This window comes from Lissotriton helveticus, chromosome 11, assembly GCF_964261635.1.
Source record: "Lissotriton helveticus chromosome 11, aLisHel1.1, whole genome shotgun sequence".
Lineage (NCBI taxonomy): Eukaryota > Metazoa > Chordata > Amphibia > Caudata > Salamandridae > Lissotriton > Lissotriton helveticus.
Genome location: NC_136072.1, coordinates 204,562,654 through 204,587,012, shown reverse-complemented (window position 1 = coordinate 204,587,012; position 24,359 = coordinate 204,562,654).

Here is a 24,359-nt window from a genome sequence, read left to right as displayed (position 1 = left end):
GGTTGACCTCATCAATTAATTGGTGAAGTATCATGGGGGGACAGGGATCGGACGGGGCGCCAGATTTGCAGGCCAGAATGGCTTTTTTCGACTGCTCAAGGGTGACCGGGGAGAAACGGCTTAGCGTAATGCCTAGGGGAACCAGTGAGGGGGACACTGGGGGGGTAGTGGGGGGGGGAAGTTGATTTGGAGCGAGGCAATTTTTTCCTCGAAATAATCAGAAATTTGATCGCAAAATTTCTGGGAAGGGGGGATAACTGGCTGGAGTACCTTTGGATGCGTGAATGATTTGACAATCGTGAACAGGGCCTTTTGTTTTTGGCCGGCGTTTTTTATGGCATTGACATAGTAGTTTTTTTTAGCCAGTTTAATTTCCAAAAGGTAGTTTTTCCTTGTTGCGATATAGGAGGAGCGATTTGTAGCCTCGTATGTCTTCCGCCATTTTCTTTCTGCCTTTTTACATAGCAGATGCGCTTTTGCAAGTTCTGGTGTGAACCAGGGGGCATTGGTTTTGGTTTTAGTTTTGCCCCGGGAGATACGGGGGCGCGAGGGCGGGATTCTGGATTTGATTTCTTGAAGGATCCAGTTCTGGAAAAGATCGGCGTCAGTGTCAACATTGCCGGAGAGGATGGGTGCTTGAGTTTGCATTGAGGGATTAAGAGTGATGTTCTCTTGAATCTTTTTCCAATTGATATGATTGACGGGGTGAAAGGTAGCTTTGTCACGATGGGGTAGGTTTTTGCTAAGGATGTGGAATGGGATCAGGGAGTGATCAGACCAAATCTGGGGCAAGGGGGGAAGAGTGATCAAGGAAGGGGAATTTGTGCAGATTCCATCAAGGGTATGACCCAGAGAGTGGGTGGGTGAGGTGACAAGTTGCCTAAAATTGAACATCTCGAGCGTTTGTACGAAGTTGATGGTATGAGTATCAATTTTCGATTCAAGATGGAGGTTAAAATCACCAAGGAGGGTGAAAAAAGGGTATCGAAGGGAGAGATGTCCTAGAGAGTCGTACAGCGAGTCGAGAAACTCTGATGCATTGCCGGGTGGGCGGTAGATGAGTCCGCCGGAGAACGAAGTGTGTTCGTTCAATTTAATAGAAAAACCTAGTCCTTCAGTCTTTTTCAGAGGCTCGAGACTAAAGGTGTGGCAAGGGAAGGAATCTTTAAGGATGATAATGAAGGTTGCGCGGTACTCCCAAGCGCTGCTTTAATTAACAATGACACGCCATGCCCCCAATGGGCTGTCCAAATGGAACAGTGTCCTGCAGGCTTATGGGAGTTATAGTTTTCAATCCGTGGATGGAAGCACTCTTAGCTGCATCAAAGGCTCTGAATGAGCCCCCCCACCTTCGCCTCCGTCCTCATCCACCTCAGAAGCCCCACAGGTGGTAAGTATATAACGTTCCTCGTGGCCCTCAAAGTTCGTAGGGTGGTGCTCATCTCGCGGCTGGCCTGCCGCTTAAACATCATGCTCCTGGGTTACTCGCCACACAGTAGGAGAGCACGCAGGCAGCTGAGAAGGTTTAAACCCATAACCTTTAATTCCTGGAATAGACGGCATGCAAACATGGAACAAATGCAGACAGTTCCTTCATGACGCCTTACGCGTTTCGAAATCCTTTCTTCATCAGAGGCTTTGTAATGAAGGTTGCGCGCTACTCCCAAGCGCTGCTTTAATCAACAATGACACGCCCCCAATGGGCTGTCCAAATGGAACAGTGTCCTGCAGCCTTATGGGAGTTATAGTTTTCAATCCGTGGATGGAAGCACTCTTAGCTGCATTAAAGGCTCTGAATGAGCCCCCCCACCTTCGTCTCGGTCCTCATCCACCTCAGAAGCCCCACAGGAGGTAAGTATATAACGTTCCTCGTGGCCCCCAAAGTTTGTAGGGTGGTGCTCATCTCGCGGCTGGCCTGCCGCTTAAACATCATGCTCCTGGGTTACTCGCCACACAGTAAGAGAGCACGCAGGCAGCTGAGAAGATTTAAACTCATAACCTTTAATTCCTGGTATAGACGGCATGCAAACATTGGACAAATGCAGACAGTTCCTTCATGACGCCTTACGCGTTTCGAAATCATTTCTTCATCAGAGGCTTTGTAATGAAGGTTGCGCGCTACTCCCAAGCGCTGCTTTAATCAACAATGACACGCCCCCAATGGGCTGTCCAAATGGAACAGTGTCCTGCAGCCTTATGGGAGTTATAGTTTTCAATCCGTGGATGGAAGCACTCTTAGCTGCATCAAAGGCTCTGAATGAGCCCCCCCACCTTTGTCTCCGTCCTCATCCACCTCAGAAGGCCCACAGGAGGTAAGTATATAACGTTCCTCGTGGCCCCCAAAGTTTGTAGGGTGGTGCTCATCTCGCGGCTGGCCTGCCGCTTAAACATCATGCTCCTGGGTTACTCGCCACACAGTAAGAGAGCACGCAGGCAGCTGAGAAGATTTAAACTCATAACCTTTAATTCCTGGTATAGATGGCATGCAAACATGGGACACATGCAGACAGTTCCTTCATGACGCCTTACGCGTTTCGAAATCCTTTCTTCATCAGAGGCTTTGTAATGAAGGTTGCGCGCTACTCCCAAGCGCTGCTTTAATCAACAATAACACGCCCCCAATGGGCTCCCCAAATGGAACAGTGTCCTGCAGCCTTATGGGAGTTATAGTTTTCAATCCGTGGATGGAAGCACTCTTAGCTGCATCAAAGGCTCTGAATGAGCCCCCCCACCTTGGCCTCCGTCCTCATCCACCTCAGAAGCCCCACAGGAGGTAAGTATGTAAGGTTCCTCGTGGCTCCCAAAGTTCGTAGGGTGGTGCTCATCTCGCGGCTGGCCTGCCGCTTAAACATCATGCTCCTGGGTTACTCGCCACACAGTAAGAGAGCACGCAGGCAGCTGAGAAGGTTTAAACCCATAACCTTTAATTCCTGGTATAGACGGCATGCAAATATGGGACAAATGCAGACAGTTCCTTCATGACGCCTTACGCGTTTCGAAATCCTTTCTTCATCAGAGGCTTTGTAATGAAGGTTGCGCGCTACTCCCAAGCGCTGCTTTAATCTACAATAACACACCCCTAATGGGCTTTCCAAATGGAACAGTGTCCTGCAGCCTTATGGGAGTTATAGTTTTCAATCTGTGGATGGAAGCACTCTTAGCTGCATCAAAGGCTCTAAATGAGCCCCCCACCTTCGCCTCCGTCCTCATCCACCTCAGAAGCGCCACAGGAGGTAAGTATATAACGTTCCTCGTGGCCCCCAAAGTTCGTAGGGTGGTGCTCATCTCGCGGCTGACCTGCCGCTTAAACATCATGCTCCTGGGTTACTCGCCACACAGTAAGAGAGCCCGCAGGCAGCTGAGAAGATTTAAACCCATAACCTTTCATTCCTGGTATAGACGGCATGCAAACATGGGACAAATGCAGGTAAACTACAAAAGTAATGCACCAATCACTACACCCAATACACCATTTGAAAGGGGAGATATAGCAGAAGGACCTAGGCTATAGATGTGTACACCATATATATTAAAAAAGCAAAAAAGCCAAAAGTGTAAAAGTAGTCCCTTGGGGGCGTGGTCGCGTGTAAGAACATGGCCGTGGGCGTCTCAAACAAAATATGTGGGCGTTCACAGGGACATGGCTACTGCAAAGAGGGCAAGCTTACATTGCACACATAGAGCGCTCCTTACATTGCACACATAGAGCGCCCCTTACATTGCACCCTTAGAGCGCAAATGCGCTTTCACCGAATTTACAAATCATACACTCAGAACGAGAGCGGAAATGCGCTTTCACCGGATTTGACATGATTTGAAACAAACATTTGCTATCACCAAAAACGCTATTAAGGATTAAATTATGCGTTTTAAAGTAGCGCGCAAATTACCGAAAGACGTCTTCATGTAGCGCTGACCCATATTTTAATTGCCGTCTTCATGTAGCGCAAACCCATATTTAAATTCCAATGATTTACACTCAAAGGCAAAAGCGGGAGTGCCTTCCATAATGACATCACACAGGGGGCAGGGTTAATAACAATGTACACCAATGACAACACTGCAAATAAAACACACACACGACTTAGGATAAAATAAATAAGTACTCTGTAACCATTGGGCAAACACGTCATAAAGGGGGCAGGAAGTAAACAAGGCTCCGTTTGATCACGGGCAAACGCAAGGATTGATTTATGCGTGTTTACAGAGCGTGGACATTCCCCAAAGCCGTTCTCACATAGCGCGGACCCTTATTTAAAAAGCATATTTTTTAACATACCGCTGACCCGTTTTTCAATAGCATATGCGTGTTTCACATAGCGCGCCAATTTTAAAAAGCCGTGTTTATGTAGCGCAGACCCGTACTTCAAATGCTCTCAATTAAAGCCAAAGGCGTCTTTATATAGCGCCGAGCTTACCCGAGGCCGGCAGAGCGCATCACAAAAGGCATACTCAGGCCCAACAATAAACGTTACTCAGGCAATGGTGGCACTTGTGCAAGTATCAACAGCAAACTAAATGTGAAAGGTAGCATACTGTGTGTTACAAGGGAAAAGTGGTGTGTGCAAATTACAAAACACAAGTACAAGGATAATTGAAACATAAGAAGCACATTGCATGTGAACAGATTACAAAAGCACACCTTACAATACATGAGGGAAAAGTGACAATTGTGACCACAAAAAATACATGAGGTACCAAAAACTGCCAGGAGTAAAACGTGACAAGTGTGCAGGTTACAATAAACATAAGGAGCACATTACACGTGAACAGATTACAACAGCAGACGTTAACATACATGAGGGAAAAGTGACAATTGTGAACAAAAAATATACATGAGGTAGCAAAAACTGCCAGGAGGAAACAGTGACAAGTGTGCAGGTTACAAGAAACATAAGGAGCACATTACACGTGAACAGATTTACAAAAGCAGACGTTAAGATACATGAGGGAAAAGTGACAATTGTGACATTACTACGCAAAAACAATTAGGGAAAGCAACAGTGAACATCAACGTAACTACATTACTCTCTCTTTTGTAAATATTTAAAACACATACATTTCAATATGGTGAAGAGGAAAACACATTTTTCACGGACTACATACAAAAAACGCGCAAACACAAACAAGCGCATAAGACTGACACAGCCAAATAATGAGGAAACATTACATAACATCGATGCACCATCAACCTCATATCTTTCACAAACAACAAATACAACACATTCACAACAGCATCATAACAGTACTCCACAGCCAACAACCTCTAATACCACACATGTGGACAACACTAACAACACCAACAAAGACACCACTCACATACAAAAACAGCAAACTTTAATAACTCCAAATATGCAATCACAACAAGAAGAACATACAGTACAACACACACACACTCTCATATCTGCATTCAACTACAACCCACGTCATGACTACTCCAACAGTCCACATGTCAAAATTGGAGACATGGACAATGTCTGTACTAACTGCTACGCACTTAAATGGAAGGCAGAACCGAAAGGCCTTTGCTGCTCATCAGGAAAAGTACTTATTAACAACATTCAAGATCCACCGCCACTCATTAGACAACTACTAGATGGCACTCACACACTTTCAAATCATTTCTTAACAAACACACGCCGGTACAATACTCTATTCCAAATGACATCCTTTGGTGCAAATGAAGTTAGGGAAGGCAATTTCATGCCAACGTTTAAAATACAGGGACAGTTATACCACTTGATTGGAAGTATGCTTCCAATGGAAGGGAAAGCGCCACAGTTCCTACAAATATATTTCCTATCTGAACAACAACAAATAGACGCACGCTCACACATGGTGCCAAATTTAAACACACACCTTATACAACTACTACAAGACACATTGCACCATCATAACACATACATTCGTTCACTAAAGTACAACTATGAAATAAATTCACAAGTGGAAGATTTGCGCATTATTATACACGCTGATAAACGGCCACCAAATACACATGCAGGAAGATATAATGCACCAACTACCGATGAAGTTGCAGTTCTTTTAGTCAACGAAGACAAGGGACCACGCGACATTGTATTACATACTCGAGAGGGAGTATTACACAAAGTATCTGAATTACATAGATCCTATGATCCTTTACAATACCCCATCCTATTCCCTACAGGTGAAGATGGTTATTGTCTCAATATACCACAAACAAACTCTGCAACAAACAAAACAGTTACATGCATGCAGTACTATGCCTATACTCTTATGGTTAGAAATACAACTTTCGATACCTTGCATTGGTTCCGCAATCTCTTCAATCAATACATTGTAGATATGATGGCCAAAATGATCACAGAAAGACTCGACTTTATCAGGCACAATCAAAAACAACTACGCGCAGACAACTACATCAATTTAAAAGATGCTGTCAATCAAGATCACAACGTACAAGCTCAAGACATTGGACAGCACATTATTTTACCAGCTACCTTCACTGGATCACCAAGGTACATGTACGAAAAACCACAAGATGCTATGACATACGTCAGGCACTACGGCAGACCAGACTTATTCATTACTTTCACATGCAATCCAGACTGGCAAGAAATTAAAGATCAACTGTTCCCAAAACAAAAACCATGCGATAGACATGACATAGTTGCACGGGTCTTCAATTTAAAAGTTAAAACACTAATGAAACTATTAACACAACAGGGTATCTTTGGATCTGCTAAAGCTTACGTATTTACTATTGAATGGCAAAAGAGAGGACTACCTCATGTGCACATACTATTATGGCTTGAACCAAAAATTAATGCCGATGACAATGATCTCATTATCTCCGCAGAGCTGCCTGATCCTATTAACGATCCAAAACTATTTCTTATTGTCAAGAAAAACATGATACATGGTCCTTGTGGTGAACACAACATTCTTTCACCATGTATGAAAAACGGGATTTGCACCAAAAAATACCCACGCGCTGTCATAAATGAGACAGAAACTGGGGTTAACGGCCACCCTATTTATCGTAGGAGGAACAACGAACATGGTGGACATACAGTCACAATGACGGTTAGAGGACAGGAAGTCACTGTCAATAATCAGTGGGTTGTTCCATATTCACCACTACTCTGTCGCACTTTCAATGCTCACATTAATATTGAATACTGCCAATCTGTTAAAGCTATCAAATATATTTGCAAATATATTAACAGAGGCTCGGATCAAGCAACTGCTGCTATTGAAAACAAACACAATGAAATAGACACATATCTAAATGGACGGTATATTAGCACTTCCGAAGCAGTGTGGCGCTTTCTAGAGTTTCACATTCATGAACGCCATCCCACTGTCACACATCTAGCTGTGCATCTTGAAAATGGTCAAAGAGTCTATTTCAATAACAAGAACATTCTACATGTAGCACAGAACCCAACGCACACAAAGCTTACTGCCTTCTTCCAATTGTGTGCCACTGACAATTTTGCAAAAACATTGCTATACCAAGAAGTACCACAATACTATACATGGTCAAAATCAAGTTTTAAACGGCGAAAACGTGGACAGCAAGTATTAGGACACCCTGGTGTAAAAAAAGACTCAGCTCTTGGTAGAATGTACACTATTCACCCAAACCAATTGGAGTGTTTCCACTTACGCATTCTTTTACAACATGTTCACGGACCTACAGGCTTTGACACTCTTTTAACGGTTAACGGACAACTAATGCCTACCTATCAAGCAGCGTGTAAAGAACTTGGACTCATTGAAGACGACCAACATTGGAAACATACATTAGGTGATGCTGCACTTTCACATTCCCCATCTAAGCTACGTGAATTGTTTGTTACTATTCTGCTGTTTTGTAACCCATATGATCCTCTTACTTTATGGGACCAATACAAAGAAGATTTGTGTGAAGATATACTACACAATAGGCGTCAAGAAACAAATGATGAATCAATACCAATGAGTAATGACATATTTAACCAGGGTCTCATACTAACTGAAGACTCGGTGTATGTACTAAGTGAAAAAACTTTAAAAGATTTCAAACTGCCGCAAACAAATAGAACTATACATACACCGTACAACCATACTGATTTTGAAAACTCTACAGAGAACCTACTCCAATACGTTGCACACCATTTGCCAAACTTAGTTCCCGATCAAACAATAGCATACAACACCATTGTTGAAAGTGTGGAAACAAAAGATGGAAAAATATTCTTCTTAGACGCACCAGGAGGGACTGGGAAAACCTACTTAATCAACCTAATACTTGCAAAAATACGCTCTTTAGGACTATTGTCTCTGGCAGTTGCATCTTCTGGAATAGCTGCCACTTTGCTAACTGGAGGTAAAACAGCACACTCCACGTTTAAACCACCTTTAACTGTTTCCACTGAAAATGAATCCACTTGCTCAGTACGCAAAAACGGACCCTTAGGCATCCTGCTTCAAAAAGTGTCTCTTATTATGTGGGACGAATGTACTATGACACACCGCGCACATATAGACGCCGTACACAGAACTCCAGAAGACATTAGAAATTGTCCTACAATCATGGGTGGGGTCACTTTTGTCTTTGCAGGTGACTTCCGTCAGACTCTTCCTGTTGTCCCAAGAGGAACACGTGCTGATATACTAAAAGCATGCTTAAAAGCATCACACCTATGGGACTCCGTACAAACTCTTACCTTACGCACTAACATGAGAACACATTTAGGAGGTGGAGATAATGTCTTTGCTGATCTTCTACTACAAGTTGGTAATGGAGATTTACACAACACAAATGATAAAATTAATATTGAAAATTTAGGGACGTCTGTCTCGAACTTACAGGAACTCATACAACATGTATACCCAGACGTTCACAATATTATTAACAAAGACTACCAATGGATTTGTGAAAGAGCTATAGTTGCACCCAGAAACACAAGTGTCAACCACATCAATGAACACATACTACTTCAAATCCCAGGGGAAACAAAAGTATATAAATCCATTGACACAGTATTAGATACTGAAGACGCAGTACATTATCCTCAAGAATTCCTAAACTCACTTAACCCTTCGGGACTTCCACCTCATGTACTCCAAATAAAAGTTGGCATTCCAATCATCTTATTGCGAAACCTACATCCGCCAAATCTATGCAATGTAACCCGACTACAAGTTAAAAGTCTTTTACCTTATGTCATTAAAGCAACTATTCTATCTGGCCCTGCTGCAGGCCAGTTAGCTCACATTCCATGCATACCCATGATACCTACAGATCTACCATTTCAATTTAAACGTTTGCAATTCCCGATTAACATTGCCTTTGCTTCTACCATTAACAAATCGCAAGGTCAAACATATAAAGTTATAGGCGTCGACTTACGAGAAGAGTGCTTCACTCATGGCCAGTTATATGTTGCACTCTCTCGCACCGGGAATGTGCTAAATCAATTTATTCTACATCCTCATTTAAATGAAACTAAAAATGTAGTTTACCGCGAAATCTTACAATAATGACATACTTCATCTGTAACAACATTACACACTTTACTTTTCATCCCCGGACAACGTCCGGACGGGCTGCTAGTATATATATATATATTACCTACTGGCATTCGCCAGTAGGTAGTTATAGTTAGGACCTAGTTTCCATAGGAAATCGACAACATTCTATTTGGAATAACTTTGGCACCAGTGGATGAATCTTCGCGAATTTCTCAAAGAAGATGGCCCGCTCCGCTCCTTCCCTGAAAGTTTTGGGGGGATTTGTTAAGTGGGGGCTGAGAAAAAAGGGGCGTCCCAAAACGTGTTTTCCCCATGTTATTTTCCATAGGACGATTAGACACGGCTACAGCCGGAACTGCTGAACGGAATCACAAGAAACTTGGCAAAATGGTAGAGTCTGATTCGCAGATCACACTTTTGCTTAAATGGTGTAAATCCCTCCAGTAGTTCCTGAGAAAATCAAAAGAAAAAAAAATATATATCTAGCATTCCGAGCACGAGCTGCATGCTGATTGGCTGTCAACTGTCTGTCAACACTCCAAACCAGAAATTGTTGGCAGCCATCTTGGGACCAATATACATGATAGCAACTCATTAAAAAGCATTGCAGTTAATAGAAGGTTTTAAGACTTTAGTTACATTATAAATCCTTTGTTGATAGTACCATACTAATTTTAGGAATTGTGGGGTGTTCTAAGGTGATTTCACCATGTGAACAAGCCTTCTGCTGGGATATCATGAATCATGTTTTAGAGAAAACTATTTTCTCATGCTTTTCCCACAGAGGTTTGGAGGTGATCTATATGCTAAACTGAGAGCATATTTTCTGTAAATTCACATTATCTTTCTCAGTCATGCGAGAATGAAGTCTGACATTCTCAGTAAAACATGTGCATCCAACAAGAACAGAGACTGTCAGTTGATTCCTTTGTGTTCTACTGCAGCTTCCCAGAGTGTTTTAAAGAACAACTACAGCGCTAACAGCCCTACTTATGACAAATGTATGGCACACCTGAAGCCATCTTGATTGGAATAAAGTGGTAAGTCTTAAAACATTTAATCTAAAAAGGAACAACATGAGGGGGTTCATTTTGCCATAGAAAGTATGATTAGTGCTGCAGAAAAAAAAATTAGGGCACATTTTGAGTGACTTCTCAAATCCTCTTCTATTTCATTAACCCCTTCTACGCTCATGACGAGCTCAGCTCGGCATGAGTTACGCCTCTCGTACGCTCATGACGAGCTGAGCTCGTCATGTAACGCGGTTTTCCGCAAAAGTCAGCGCACAGCGGGAAAACCGCTAGCGCGCATGCGGTTAAGAAATTCTGACATGCAGACTGAAACATGCACTTTCAATACCAGCAGCAGACTTCCCTGGTGAGCAGTAGCTTTACTACAGTAATCTAATAAGCAACTAGAGTGCTGACATTCTGAATTTACGGCAAATGTGTGACACATCTGAATGCCTCCTTGATGGAATCAAAGTAAAAAACTGAAAGTATTTCCTACTGAGGAGACTGTAGTAAATGAGGAAATTAGGAAACTTCATAACAAATACGTCTCCCAAGATGGCCACCAGAGACAAAAGAGCCCAAATGTAGTCAAATATCACCCAGATGTAGCCCAAATATAGCCCAATGACAGAATGTCCCAGAGTGTTCTAAAGAACAACTAGAACGCTAACAGTCTTACTTATGACAAAAGTATGGCACACCTGAAGCCATCTTGATTGGAATAAAGTGGTAACACGTAAAACATTTAATTTGCAAAGGAACAAAATGGGGGGTTCATTTTGCCACAGAAATTATGATTAGTGCTGCAGAAAGAAAAATTAGGGCACATTTTGACTTCTCAAATCCTCTTCTATTTCATTAAAAAATTCTGACATGCAGACTGAAACATGCACTTTGAATACCAGCAGCTGACTTCCCTGGTGAGCAGTATCTTTACTACAGTGATCTAATGAGCAACTAGGGTGCTAACATTCCGAATTTATGGCAAATGTGTGACTCATCTGAATGCCTTCTTGATGGTACCAAAGTAAGCAAGCATTGAAAATGCAATAGGTTTCGCCCTCGTTTAAGTTAAAGCAATTCTGTTTGTAATTAGGTGGCTTTTTAGTTTTGCTTGTATTAGTGTTTTTGAAACTTTCATGTACATAACATGCATTTGTATGCATATATGTATATGTATGCATGCATTTATATTTGCATTTATATAGATATGCATTTTATATACATGTTTATATATGTATGTATATATATATCTACACACATACATATATATAAATGCACATGCATATATATATGTGCATATGTTTGCGTGTAGAGAGAGGTAGAAAGAGGTAGAGAGGTAGAGGTAGAGAGGTAGAGGTGCAGAGGTAGAAGTGTAGAGGTAGAGGTGTAGAGGTAGAGAGGTAGAGGTAGAGAGTAGTAGAGAGAGAGGTAGAGAGTAGAGAGTGAGTATTAGAGAGTAGAGAGTGAGTAGTAGAGATTAGTAGAGAGAGTAGCAGAGAGTGAATAGTAGAGAGTAGTAGAGTGAGTAGTAGAGAGTGAGTAGTAGAGTAGTAGAGAGTGAATATTAGAGTGAGTAGTAGAGAGTAGTAGAAGAGAGTAGTAGAGAGTGAGTAGTAGAATGAGTAGTAGAGTGAGTAGTAGAGAGTGGGTAGTAGAGAGTAGTAGAGAGAGAGAGAGTAGTAGAGAGTGAGTAGTGGAGAGTAGTAGAGAGAGTAGCAGAAAGTGAGTAGTAGAGAGTAGTAGAGTGAGTAGTAGAGTAGTAGAGAGTGAGTATTAAAGGAAGTAGTAGAGAGTAGTAGAAGAGAATAGTAGAGAGTGAGTAGTAGAGAGTAAGTAGTAGAATGAGTAGTAGAGTGAGTAGTAGTGAGTGAGTAGTAGAGAGTAGTAGAGAGAGAGAGAGTAGTAGAGAGTGAGTAGTAGAGAGTAGTAGAGAGTGAGTAGTAGAGAGAGTAGTAGAGAGTTGTAGAGTATTAGAGAATGAGTAGTAGAGAGTAGTGGAGTAGCAGAGAGTGAGTAGTAGAGAGTGAGTAGTAGAGTGAGTAGTAGAGAGTAGTGCAGAGCAAGTAGTAGAGTGTGTAGTAGAGAGTGAGTAGTAGAGAGTAGTAGAGAGAGAGTAGTAGAGTGAGTAGTAGAGAGTGAGAAGTGGAGAGAGTAGTAGAGAGTGAGTAGCAGAGAGTAGTAGAGAGCGAGTAGAAGAGAGTGAGTAGTGGAGAGTGAGTAGTAGAGAGTGAGTAGTAGAGAGTAGTAGAGAGTGAGTCGTAGAGAGTGAATAGTAGAGAGTGAGTAGTAGAGAGTGGTAAAGAGAGTAGAAGAGAGTGAGTAGTAGAGAGAGAGTAGTAGAGAGTAGTAGAGGGGGTGTGGTAGAGAGTAGTAGAGAGTAGTAGTGAGTAGTAGAGAGTAGTAGAGAGTGAGTAGTAGAGAGTAGTAGAGAGTGAGTAGTAGGGAGTAGTAGCGAGTGAGTAGTAGAGAGTAGCAAAGAGTGAGTAGTAGAGAGTGAATAGTAGAGAGTGAGTAGTAGAGAGTGAGTACTAGTAAGAGAGTAGTAGAGAGTAGTAGAGAGTGAGTAGTAGAGAGTAGTTGAGTAGTAGAGAGTGCGTAGTAGAGTAGTAGAGAGTGAGTAGTAGAGAGAGAGTACTAGAGAGTAGTAGAGAGTGAAAAGTAGAGAGTAATAGAGAGAGAGTAGTAGAGAGTGAGTAGTAGAGAGTGAGTAGTAGAGAGAGAGCAGTAGAAAGTAGTAAAGAGTGAGTAGTAGAGAGTGAGTAGGAGAGATTAATAGAGTAATAGAGAGTGAGTAGTAGAGAGTGAGTAGTAGAGAGTGAGTAGTAGAGAGTGAGTAGTAGAGAGACAGTAGTAGAAAGTAGTAGAGAGTGAGTAGTAGAGTAGTAGAGAGTAGTCAGTCAGTAAGTTTCAGTCAATCAGTGTCAGTCAGTGTCATTCAATCAGTGTCAGTCAGTGTCATTCAGTCAGTGTCAGTCAATCAGTGTCAGTCAGTCAGTGTCAGTCAGTCAGTGTCAGTCAATCAGTGCCAGTTAGTGTCAGTCAGTCAGTGTCAGTCAATCAGTGTCAGTCAGTGTCAGTCGGTGTCAGTGTCAGTCAATCAGTGTCAGTCAGTGTCAATCAGTCCGTGTCAGTCAGTCAGTCAGTGTCAGCTAGAGCAGCTCTGCTGACCTGGTTCTCTGGCTCTAAAGCAGCTCTGCTGACCTGGTTCTCTGGCTCTAAAGCAGCTCTGCTGACTTGGTTCTCTCCTTCTAAATCAGCTTTGCTGACCTGGTTTCTCTGGCTCTACAGCAGCTCTGCTGACCTGGTTCTCGGGCTCGAGAGCAGCTCTGCTGACCTAGTTCTTAGTCTCTAGAGCAGCTCTGCTGACCTGGTTCTCTGACTCTAAAGCAGCTCTGCTGACCTGGTTCTCTGGCTCTAAAGCAGTTCTGCTGACCTGGTTCTCTGGCTCTAAAGCAGCTCTGCTGACTTGGTCCCTTTGCTCTAAAGTAGCTCTGCTGACCTGGTTCTCTCCCTCTAAAGCAGCTCTCCTGACCTGGTTCTATCGCTCTAAAGCAGCTGCTCTACTGACCTGTTTCTCTGGCTCTACAGCAGCACTGCTGACCTGGTTCTCTGGCACTAGAGCAGATCTGCTGACCTGGTTCTCTGGCTCAAAAGCAGCTCTGCTGACCTGGTTCTATGGCTCTAGAGCAGCTCTGCGGACCTGATTCTCTGGCTCTAGTGCAGCTCTTCTGACCTGGTTCTCTCCCTCTAAATCAGCTCTGCTGACCTAGGTCTCTGCCTCTAGAGCAGCTCTGCTGACCTTGGTCTATGGCTCTAAAGCAGCTCTGCTGACCTGGTTCTCTGGCTCTAGAGCAGGTCTGCTGACCTGGTTTTCTGGCTCTAAAGCAGCTCTGCTGACCTGGTTCTCTCCCTCTAAAGCAGCTCTGCTGACCTGGGTTCTCTGGCTCTAGAGCAGCTCTGCTGACCTGGTTCCCTGGCTCTAAAGCAGCTCCATTGAGCTGGTTCTCTCCCCCTAAAGCAGCTCTGTTGACCTGGCTCTCTGCCGCTAGAGCAGCTCTGCTGACCTGGTTCTCTGGCTCTAAAGCAGCCCTGCTGACCTGGTTCTATGGCTCTAAAGCAGCTCTGCTGACCTGGTTCTCTGGCTCCATAGCAGCTCTGCTGACCTAGTTCTTAGTCTCTAGAGCAGCTCTGCTGACCTGGTTGTCTGGCTCTAAAGCAGCAGAGAGTGAGTAGTAGAGAGTAGTAGAGAGTGAGTAGTAGAGAGAGAAGTAGAGAGTAGTAGAGTATTAGAGAATGAGTAGTAGAGAGTAGTGGAGTAGTAGAGAGTGAGTAGTAGAGAGTGAGTAGTAGAGAGTAGTAGAGAGTACGTAGTAGAGTGTGTAGTAGAGAGTGAGTAGTAGAGAGTAGTAGAGAGTGAGTAGTAGAGTGAGTAGTAGAGAGTGAGAAGTAGAGAGTAGTATAGAGTGAGTAGTGAAGAGTGAGTAGTAGAGAGTAGTAGAGAGTGAGTAGTAGAGAGTGAGTAGTAGAGAGTGAGTAGTAGAGAGAGAGTAGTAGAGAGTGAGTAGTAGAGAGTAGTAGAGTGAGTAGTAGAGAGAGAGAGTAGTACAGAGTGAGTAGTAGAGTAGTAGAGAGTGAGTGGTAGAAAGTAATAGGGAGTAGTAGAGAGTGAGTAGTAGAGAGCTAGTAGTAGAGAGCGAGTAGTAGAGAGAGTAGTAGAGAGCAGTCGAGTAGTAGAGAGTGAGTAGTAGAGAGCAAATAGTAGAGATTGAGTAGTGGAGAGTGCGTAGTAGAGAGTAGTAGAGAGTGAGTAGTAGAGAGTGAATAGTAGAGAGTGAGTAGTAGAGATTGGTAAAGAGAGTAGTAGAGAGTGAGTAGTAGAGAGAGAGAGAGTAGTAGAGTAGTAGAGGGGGTGTGGTAGAGAGTAGTAGAGAGTAGTAGTGGGTCGTAGAGAGTAGTAGAGAGTGAGTAGTAGAGAGTGAGTAGTAGAGAGAGAGTAGTAGAGTAGTAGAGGGGGTGTGGTAGAGAGTAGTAGAGAGTAGTAGTGGGTCGTAGAGAGTAGTAGAGAGTGAGTAGTAGAGAGTGAGTAGTAGAGAGAAAGTACTAGAGAGTAGTAGAGAGTGACAAGTAGAGAGTAATAGAGAAAGAGTAGTAGAGAGTGAGTAGTAGAGAGTGAGCAGTAGAAAGTAGTAAAGAGTGAGTAGTAGAGAGTGAGTAGTAGAGATTAGTAGAGTAGTAGAGAGTGAGTAGTAGAGAGTGAGTAGTAGAGAGTGAGTAGTAGAGAGTGAGTAGTAGAGAGTAGAGAGTGAGTATTAGAGAGTAGAGAGTGAGTAGTAGAGATTAGTAGAGAGAGTAGCAGAGAGTGAATAGTAGAGAGTAGTAGAGTGAGTAGCAGAGAGTGAGTAGTAGAGTAGTAGAGAGTGAATATTAGAGTGAGTAGTAGAGAGTAGTAGAAGAGAGTAGTAGAGAGTGAGTAGTAGAATGAGTAGTAGAGTGAGTAGTAGAGAGTGGGTAGTAGAGAGTAGTAGAGAGAGAGAGAGTAGTAGAGAGTGAGTAGTGGAGAGTAGTAGAGAGAGTAGCAGAAAGTGAGTAGTAGAGAGTAGTAGAGTGAGTAGTAGAGTAGTAGAGAGTGAGTATTAAAGGAAGTAGTAGAGAGTAGTAGAAGAGAATAGTAGAGAGTGAGTAGTAGAGAGTAAGTAGTAGAATGAGTAGTAGAGTGAGTAGTAGTGAGTGAGTAGTAGAGAGTAGTAGAGAGAGAGAGTAGTAGAGAGTGAGTAGTAGAGAGTAGTAGAGAGTGAGTAGTAGAGAGAGTAGTAGAGAGTTGTAGAGTATTAGAGAATGAGTAGTAGAGAGTAGTGGAGTAGCAGAGAGTGAGTAGTAGAGAGTGAGTAGTAGAGTGAGTAGTAGGGAGTAGTGCAGAGCAAGTAGTAGAGTGTGTAGTAGAGAGTGAGTAGTAGAGAGTAGTAGAGACAGAGTAGTAGAGTGAGTAGTAGAGAGTGAGAAGTGGAGAGAGTAGTAGAGAGTGAGTAGTAGAGAGTAGTAGAGAGCGAGTAGAAGAGAGTGAGTAGTGGAGAGTGAGTAGTAGAGAGTGAGTAGTAGAGAGTAGTAGAGAGTGAGTCGTAGAGAGTGAATAGTAGAGAGTGAGTAGTAGAGAGTGGTAAAGAGAGTAGAAGAGAGTGAGTAGTAGAGAGAGAGTAGTAGAGAGTAGTAGAGTAGTAGAGGGGGTGTGGTAGAGAGTAGTAGAGAGTAGTAGTGAGTAGTAGAGAGTAGTAGAGAGTGAGTAGTAGAGAGTAGTAGTAGAGAGTAGTAGAGAGTGAGTAGTAGGGAGTAGTAGCGAGTGAGTAGTAGAGAGTAGCAAAGAGTGAGTAGTAGAGAGTGAATAGTAGAGAGTGAGTAGTAGAGAGTGAGTACTAGTAAGAGAGTAGTTGAGAGTAGTAGAGAGTGAGTAGTAGAGAGTAGTTGAGTAGTAGAGAGTGCGTAGTAGAGTAGTAGAGAGTGAGTAGTAGAGAGAGAGTACTAGAGAGTAGTAGAGAGTGAAAAGTAGAGAGTAATAGAGAGAGAGTAGTAGAGAGTGAGTAGTAGAGAGTGAGTAGTGGAGAGAGAGCAGTAGAAAGTAGTAAAGAGTGAGTAGTAGAGAGTGAGTAGGAGAGATTAGTAGAGTAATAGAGAGTGAGTAGTAGAGAGTGAGTAGTAGAGAGTGAGTAGTAGAGAGACAGTAATAGAAAGTAGTAGAGAGTGAGTAGTAGAGTAGTAGAGAGTAGTCAGTCAGTAAGTTTCAGTCAATCAGTGTCAGTCAGTGTCATTCAATCAGTGTCAGTCAGTGTCATTCAGTCAGTGTCAGTCAATCAGTGTCAGTCAGTCAGTGTCAGTCAGTCAGTGTCAGTCAATCAGTGCCAGTTAGTGTCAGTCAGTCAGTGTCAGTCAATCAGTGTCAGTCGGTGTCAGTCGGTGTCAGTGTCAGTCAATCAGTGTCAGTCAGTGTCAATCAGTCCGTGTCAGTCAGTCAGTCAGTGTCAGCTAGAGCAGCTCTGCTGACCTGGTTCTCTGGCTCTAAAGCAGCTCTGCTGACCTGGTTCTCTGGCTCTAAAGCAGCTCTGCTGACTTGGTTCTCTCCTTCTAAATCAGCTTTGCTGACCTGGTTTCTCTGGCTCTACAGCAGCTCTGCTGACCTGGTTCTCGGGCTCGAGAGCAGCTCTGCTGACCTAGTTCTTAGTCTCTAGAGCAGCTCTGCTGACCTGGTTCTCTGACTCTAAAGCAGCTCTGCTGACCTGGTTCTCTGGCTCTAAAGCAGTTCTGCTGACCTGGTTCTCTGGCTCTAAAGCAGCTCTGCTGACTTGGTCCCTTTGCTCTAAAGTAGCTCTGCTGACCTGGTTCTCTCCCTCTAAAGCAGATCTCCTGACCTGGTTCTATCGCTCTAAAGCAGCTGCTCTACTGACCTGTTTCTCTGGCTCTACAGCAGCACTGCTGACCTGGTTCTCTGGCACTAGAGCAGATCTGCTGACCTGGTTCTTAGGCTCTAGAGCAGCTCTGCTGACCTGGTTCTCTGGCTCAAAAGCAGCTCTGCTGACCTGGTTCTATGGCTCTAGAGCAGCTCTGCGGACCTGATTCTCTGGCTCTAGTGCAGCTCTTCTGACCTGGTTCTCTCCCTCTAAATCAGCTCTGCTGACCTAGGTCTCTGCCTCTAGAGCAGCTCTGCTGACCTTGGTCTATGGCTCTAAAGCAGCTCTGCTGACCTGGTTCTCTGGCTCTAGAGCAGGTCTGCTGACCTGGTTTTCTGGCTCTAAAGCAGCTCTGCTGACCTGGTTCTCTCCCTCTAAAGCAGCTCTGCTGACCTGGGTTCTCTGGCTCTAGAGCAGCTCTGCTGACCTGGTTCCCTGGCTCTAAAGCAGCTCCATTGAGCTGGTTCTCTCCCCCTAAAGCAGCTCTGTTGACCTGGCTCTCTGCCGCTAGAGCAGCTCTGCTGACCTGGTTCTCTGGCTCTAAAGCAGCCCTGCTGACCTGGTTCTATGGCTCTAAAGCAGCTCTGCTGACCTGGTTCTCTGGCTCCATAGCAGCTCTGCTGACCTAGTTCTTAGTCTCTAGAGCAGCTCTGCTGACCTGGTTGTCTGGCTCTAAAGCAGCAGAGAGTGAGTAGTAGAGAGTAGTAGAGAGTGAGTAGTAGAGAGAGAAGTAGAGAGTAGTAGAGTATTAGAGAATGAGTAGTAGAGAGTAGTGGAGTAGTAGAGAGTGAGTAGTAGAGAGTGAGTAGTAGAGAGTAGTAGAGAGTACGTAGTAGAGTGTGTAGTAGAGAGTGAGTAGTAGAGAGTAGTAGAGAGTGAGTAGTAGAGTGAGTAGTAGAGAGTGAGAAGTAGAGAGTAGTATAGAGTGAGTAGTGAAGAGTGAGTAGTAGAGAGTAGTAGAGAGTGAGTAGTAGAGAGTGAGTAGTAGAGAGTGAGTAGTAGAGAGAGAGTAGTAGAGAGTGAGTAGTAGAGAGTAGTAGAGTGAGTAGTAGAGAGAGAGAGTAGTACAGAGTGAGTAGTAGAGTAGTAGAGAGTGAGTGGTAGAAAGTAATAGGGAGTAGTAGAGAGTGAGTAGTAGAGAGCTAGTAGTAGAGAGCGAGTAGTAGAGAGAGTAGTAGAGAGCAGTCGAGTAGTAGAGAGTGAGTAGTAGAGAGCGAATAGTAGAGATTGAGTAGTGGAGAGTGCGTAGTAGAGAGTAGTAGAGAGTGAGTAGTAGAGAGTGAATAGTAGAGAGTGAGTAGTAGAGATTGGTAAAGAGAGTAGTAGAGAGTGAGTAGTAGAGAGAGAGAGAGTAGTAGAGTAGTAGAGGGGGTGTGGTAGAGAGTAGTAGAGAGTAGTAGTGGGTCGTAGAGAGTAGTAGAGAGTGAGTAGTAGAGAGTGAGTAGTAGAGAGAGAGTAGTAGAGTAGTAGAGGGGGTGTGGTAGAGAGTAGTAGAGAGTAGTAGTGGGTCGTAGAGAGTAGTAGAGAGTGAGTAGTAGAGAGTGAGTAGTAGAGAGAAAGTACTAGAGAGTAGTAGAGAGTGACAAGTAGAGAGTAATAGAGAAAGAGTAGTAGAGAGTGAGTAGTAGAGAGTGAGCAGTAGAAAGTAGTAAAGAGTGAGTAGTAGAGAGTGAGTAGTAGAGATTAGTAGAGTAGTAGAGAGTGAGTAGTAGAGAGTGAGTAGTAGAGAGTGAGTAGTAGAGAGTGAGTAGTAGAGAGAGAGAGAGTAGTAGAGAGTAGTAGAGAGTGAGTAGTAGAGTAGTAGAGAGTAGTCAGTCAGTAAATGTCAGTCAATCAGTGTCAGTCAGTGTCATTTAATCAGTGTCAGTCAGTGTCATTCAGTCAGTGTTAGTCAATCAGTGTCAGTCAGTCAGTGTCAGTCAGTCAGTGTCAGTCAATCAGTGCCAGTTAGTGTCAGTCAGTCAGTGTCAGTCAATCAGTGTCAGTCAGTGTCAGTCGGTGTCAGTGTCAGTCAATCAGTGTCAGTCAGTGTCAATCAGTCCGTGTCAGTCAGTCAGTCAGTCAGTGTCAGCTAGAGCAGCTCTGCTGACCTGGTTCTCTGGCTCTAGAGCAGCTCTGCTGACCTTGGTCTATGGCTCTAAAGCAGCTCTGCTGACCTGGTTCTCTGGCTCTAGAGCAGGTCTGCTGACCTGGTTTTCTGGCTCTAAAGCAGCTCTGCTGACCTGGTTCTCTCCCTCTAAAGCAGCTCTGCTGACTTGGGTTCTCTGGCTCTAGAGCAGCTCTGCTGACCTGGTTCCCTGGCTCTAAAGCAGCTCCACTGAGCTGGTTCTCTCCCCCTAAAGCAGCTCTGTTGACCTGGTTCTCTGCCGCTAGAGCAGCTCTGCTGACCTGGTTCTCTGGCTCTAAAGCAGCTCTGCTGACCTGGTTCTATGGCTCTAAAGCAGCTCTGCTGACCTGGTTCTCTGGCTCCATAGCAGCTCTGCTGACCTAGTTCTTAGTCTCTAGAGCAGCTCTGCTGACCTGGTTCTCTGGCTCTAAAGCAGCAGAGAGTGAGTAGTAGAGAGTAGTAGAGAGTGAGTAGTAGAGAGAGAAGTAGAGAGTAGTAGAGTATTAGAGAATGAGTAGTAGAGAGTAGTGGAGTAGTAGAGAGTGAGTAGTAGAGAGTGAGTAGTAGAGTGAGTAGTAGAGAGTAGTAGAGAGTACGTAGTAGAGTGTGTAGTAGAGAGTGAGAAGTAGAGAGTAGTAGAGAGTGAGTAGTAGAGTGAGTAGTAGAGAGTGAGAAGTAGAGAGTAGTATAGAGTGAGTAGTGAAGAGTGAGTAGTAGAGAGTAGTAGAGAGTGAGTAGTAGAGAGTGAGTAGTAGAGAGTGAGTAGTAGAGAGAGAGTAGTAGAGAGTGAGTAGTAGAGAGTAGTAGAGTGAGTAGTAGAGAGAGAGAGTAGTACAGAGTGAGTAGTAGAGTAGTAGAGAGTGAGTGGTAGAAAGTAATAGAGAGTAGTAGAGAGTGAGTAGTAGAGAGTTAGTAGTAGAGAGCGAGTAGTAGAGAGAGTAGTAGAGAGCAGTAGAGTAGTAGAGAGTGAGTAGTAGAGAGTTAATAGTAGAGATTGAGTAGTGGAGAGTGCGTAGTAGAGAGTAGTAGAGAGTGAGTAGTAGAGAGTGAATTGTAGAGAGTGAGTAGTAGAGATTGGTAAAGAGAGTAGTAGAGGGGGTGTGGTAGAGAGTAGTAGAGAGTAGTAGTGAGTCGTAGAGAGTAGTAGAGAGTGAGTAGTAGAGAGTGAGTAGTAGAGAGAAAGTACTAGAGAGTAGTAGAGAGTGACAAGTAGAGAGTAATAGAGAGAGAGTAGTAGAGAGTGAGTAGTAGAGAGTGAGTAGTAGAGAGTGAGCAGTAGAAAGTAGTAAAGAGTGAGTAGTAGAGAGTGAGTAGTAGAGATTAGTAGAGTAGTAGAGAGTGAGTAGTAGAGAGTGAGTAGTAGAGAGTGAGTAGTAGAGAGTGAGTAGTAGAGAGAGAGAGTAGTAGAGAGTGAGTAGTAGAGAGAGAGAGATTTGTAGAGAGTAGTAGAGAGTGAGTAGTAGAGTAGTAGAGAGTAGTCAGTCAGTAAGTGTCAGTCAATCAGTGTCAGTCAGTGTCATTTAATCAGTGTCAGTCAGTGTCATTCAGTCGATGTCAGTCAATCAGTGTCAGTCAGTCAGTGTCAGTCAGTCAGTGTCAGTCAATCAGTGCCAGTTAGTGTCAGCCAGTCAGTGTCAGTCAATCAGTGTCAGTCAGTGTCAGTCGGTGTCAGTGTCAGTCAATTAGTGTCAGTCAGTGTCAATCAGGCCGTGTCAGTCAGTCAGTCAGTGTCAGCTAGAGCAGCTCTGCTGACCTGGTTCTCTGGCTCTAAAGCAGCTCTGCTGACCTGGTTCTCTGGCTCTAAAGCAGCTCTGCTGATCTGGTTCTCTCCTTCTAAATCAGCTTTGCTGACCTGGTTTCTCTGGCTCTACAGCAGCTCTGCTGACCTGGTTCTCTGGCTCGAGAGCAGCTCTGCTGACCTAGTTCTTATTCTCTAGAACAGCTCTGCTGACCTGGTTCTCTGGCTCTAAAGCAGCTCTGCTGACCTGGTTCTCTGGCTCTAAATCAGTTCTGCTGAACTTGTTCTCTGGCTCTAGAGCAGCTCTGCTGACTTTGTACCTTGGCTCTAAAGTAGCTCTGCTGACCTGGTTCTCTCCCTCTAAAGCAGCTCTGCTGACCTGGTTCTATCGCTCTAAAGCAGCTCTACTGACCTGTTTCTCTGGCTCTACAGCAGCACTGCTGACCTGGTTCTCTGGCTCTAGAGCAGATCTGCTGACCTGGTTCTTAGGCTCTAGAGCAGGTCTGCTGACCTGGTTTTCTGGCTCTAAAGCAGCTCTGCTGACCTGGTTCTCTCCCTCTAAAGCAGCTCTGCTGACCTGGGTTCTCTGGCTCTAGAGCAGCTCTGCTGACCTGGTTCTCTGGCTCAAAAGCAGCTCCACTGAGCTGGTTCTCTCCCCCTAAAGCAGCTCTGCTGACCTGGTTCTATGGCTCTAGAGCAGCTCTGCTGACCTGATTCTCTGGCTCTAGTGCAGCTCTGCTGACCTGGTTCTCTCCCTCTAAATCAGCTCTGCTGACCTAGTTCTCTGCCTCTAGAGCAGCTCTGCTGACCTTGGTCTATGGCTCTAAAGCAGCTTTGCTGACCTGGTTCTCTGGCTCTAGAGCAGGTCTGCTGACCTGGTTTTCTGGCTCTAAAGCAGCTCTGCTGACCTGGTTCTCTCCCTCTAAAGCAGCTCTGCTGACCTGGGTTCTCTGGCTCTAGAGCAGCTCTGCTGACCTGGTTCTCTGGCTCTAAAGCAGCTCCACTGAGCTGGTTCTCTCCCCCTAAAGCAGCTCTGTTGACCTGGTTCTCTGCCATTAGAGCAGCTCTGCCGACCTGGTTCTCTGGCTCTAAAGCAGCTCTGCTGACCTGGTTCTATGGCTCTAAAGCAGCTCTGCTGACCTGGTTCTCTGGCTCCATAGCAGCTCTGCTGATCTAGTTCTTAGTCTCTAGAGCAGCTCTGCTGACCTGGTTCTCTGGCTCTAAAGCAGCAGAGAGTGAGTAGTAGAGAGTAGTAGAGAGTGAGTAGTAGAGAGAGAAGTAGAGAGTAGTAGAGTATTAGAGAATGAGTAGTAGAGAGTAGTGGAATAGTAGAGAGTGAGTAGTAGAGAGTGAGTAGTAGAGTGAGTAATAGAGAGTAGTAGAGAGTAATTAGTAGAGTGTGTGGTAAAGAGTGAGTAGTAGAGAGTAGTAGAGAGTGAGTAGTAGAGTGAGTAGTAGAGAGTGAGAAGTAGAGAGTAGTATAGAGTGAGTAGTGAAGAGTGAGTAGTAGAGAGTAGTAGAGAGTGAGTAGTAGAGAGTGAGTAGTAGAGAGAGAGTAGTAGAGAATGAGTAGTAGAGAGTAGTAGAGTGAGTAGTGGAGAGAGAGTAGTACAGAGTGAGTAGTAGAGTAGTAGAGAGTGAGTGGTAGAAAGTAATAGAGAGTAGTAGAGAGTGAGTAGTAGAGAGCTAGTAGTAGAGAGCGAGTAGTAGAGAGAGTAGTAGAGAGCAGTAGAGTAGTAGAGAGTGAGTAGTAGAGAGCAAATAGTAGAGATTGAGTAGTGGAGAGTGCGTAGTAGAGAGTAGTAGAGAGTGAGTAGTAGAGAGTGAATAGTAGAGAGTGAGTAGTAGAGATTGATAAAGAGAGTAGTAGAGAGTGAGTAGTAGAGAGAGAGTAGTAGAGTAGTAGAGGGGGTGTGGTAGAGAGTAGTAGAGAGTAGTAGTGAGTCGTAGAGAGTAGTAGAGAGTGAGTAGTAGAGAGTGAGTAGTAGAGAGAAAGTACTAGAGAGTAGTAGAGAGTGAAAAGTAGAGAGTAATAGAGAGAGAGTAGTAGAGAGTGTGTAGGAGAGAGTGAGTAGTAGAGAGTGAGCAGTAGAAAGTAGTAAAGAGTGAGTAGTAGAGAGTGAGTAGTAGAGATTAGTAGAGTAGTAGAGAGTGAGTAGTAGAGAGTGAGTATTAGAGAGTGAGTAGTAGAGAGTGAGTAGTAGAGAGAGAGTAGTAGAGAGTAGTAGAGAGTGAGTAGTAGAGTAGTAGAGAGTAGTCAGTCAGTAAGTGTCAGTCAATCAGTGTCAGTCAGTGTCATTCAATCAGTGTCAGTCAGTGTCATTTAGTCAGTGTCAGTCAATCAGTGTCAGTCAGTCAGTGTCAGTCAGTCAGTGTCAGTCAATCAGTGCCAGTTAGTGTCAGTCAGTCAGTGTCAGTCAATCAGTGTCAGTCAGTGTCAATCAGTCCATGTCAGTCAGTCAGTCAGTCAGTCAGTGTCAGCTAGAGCAGCTCTGCTGACCGGGTTCTCTGGCTCTAAAGCAGCTCTGCTGACCTGGTTCTCTGGCTCCAAAGCAGCTCTG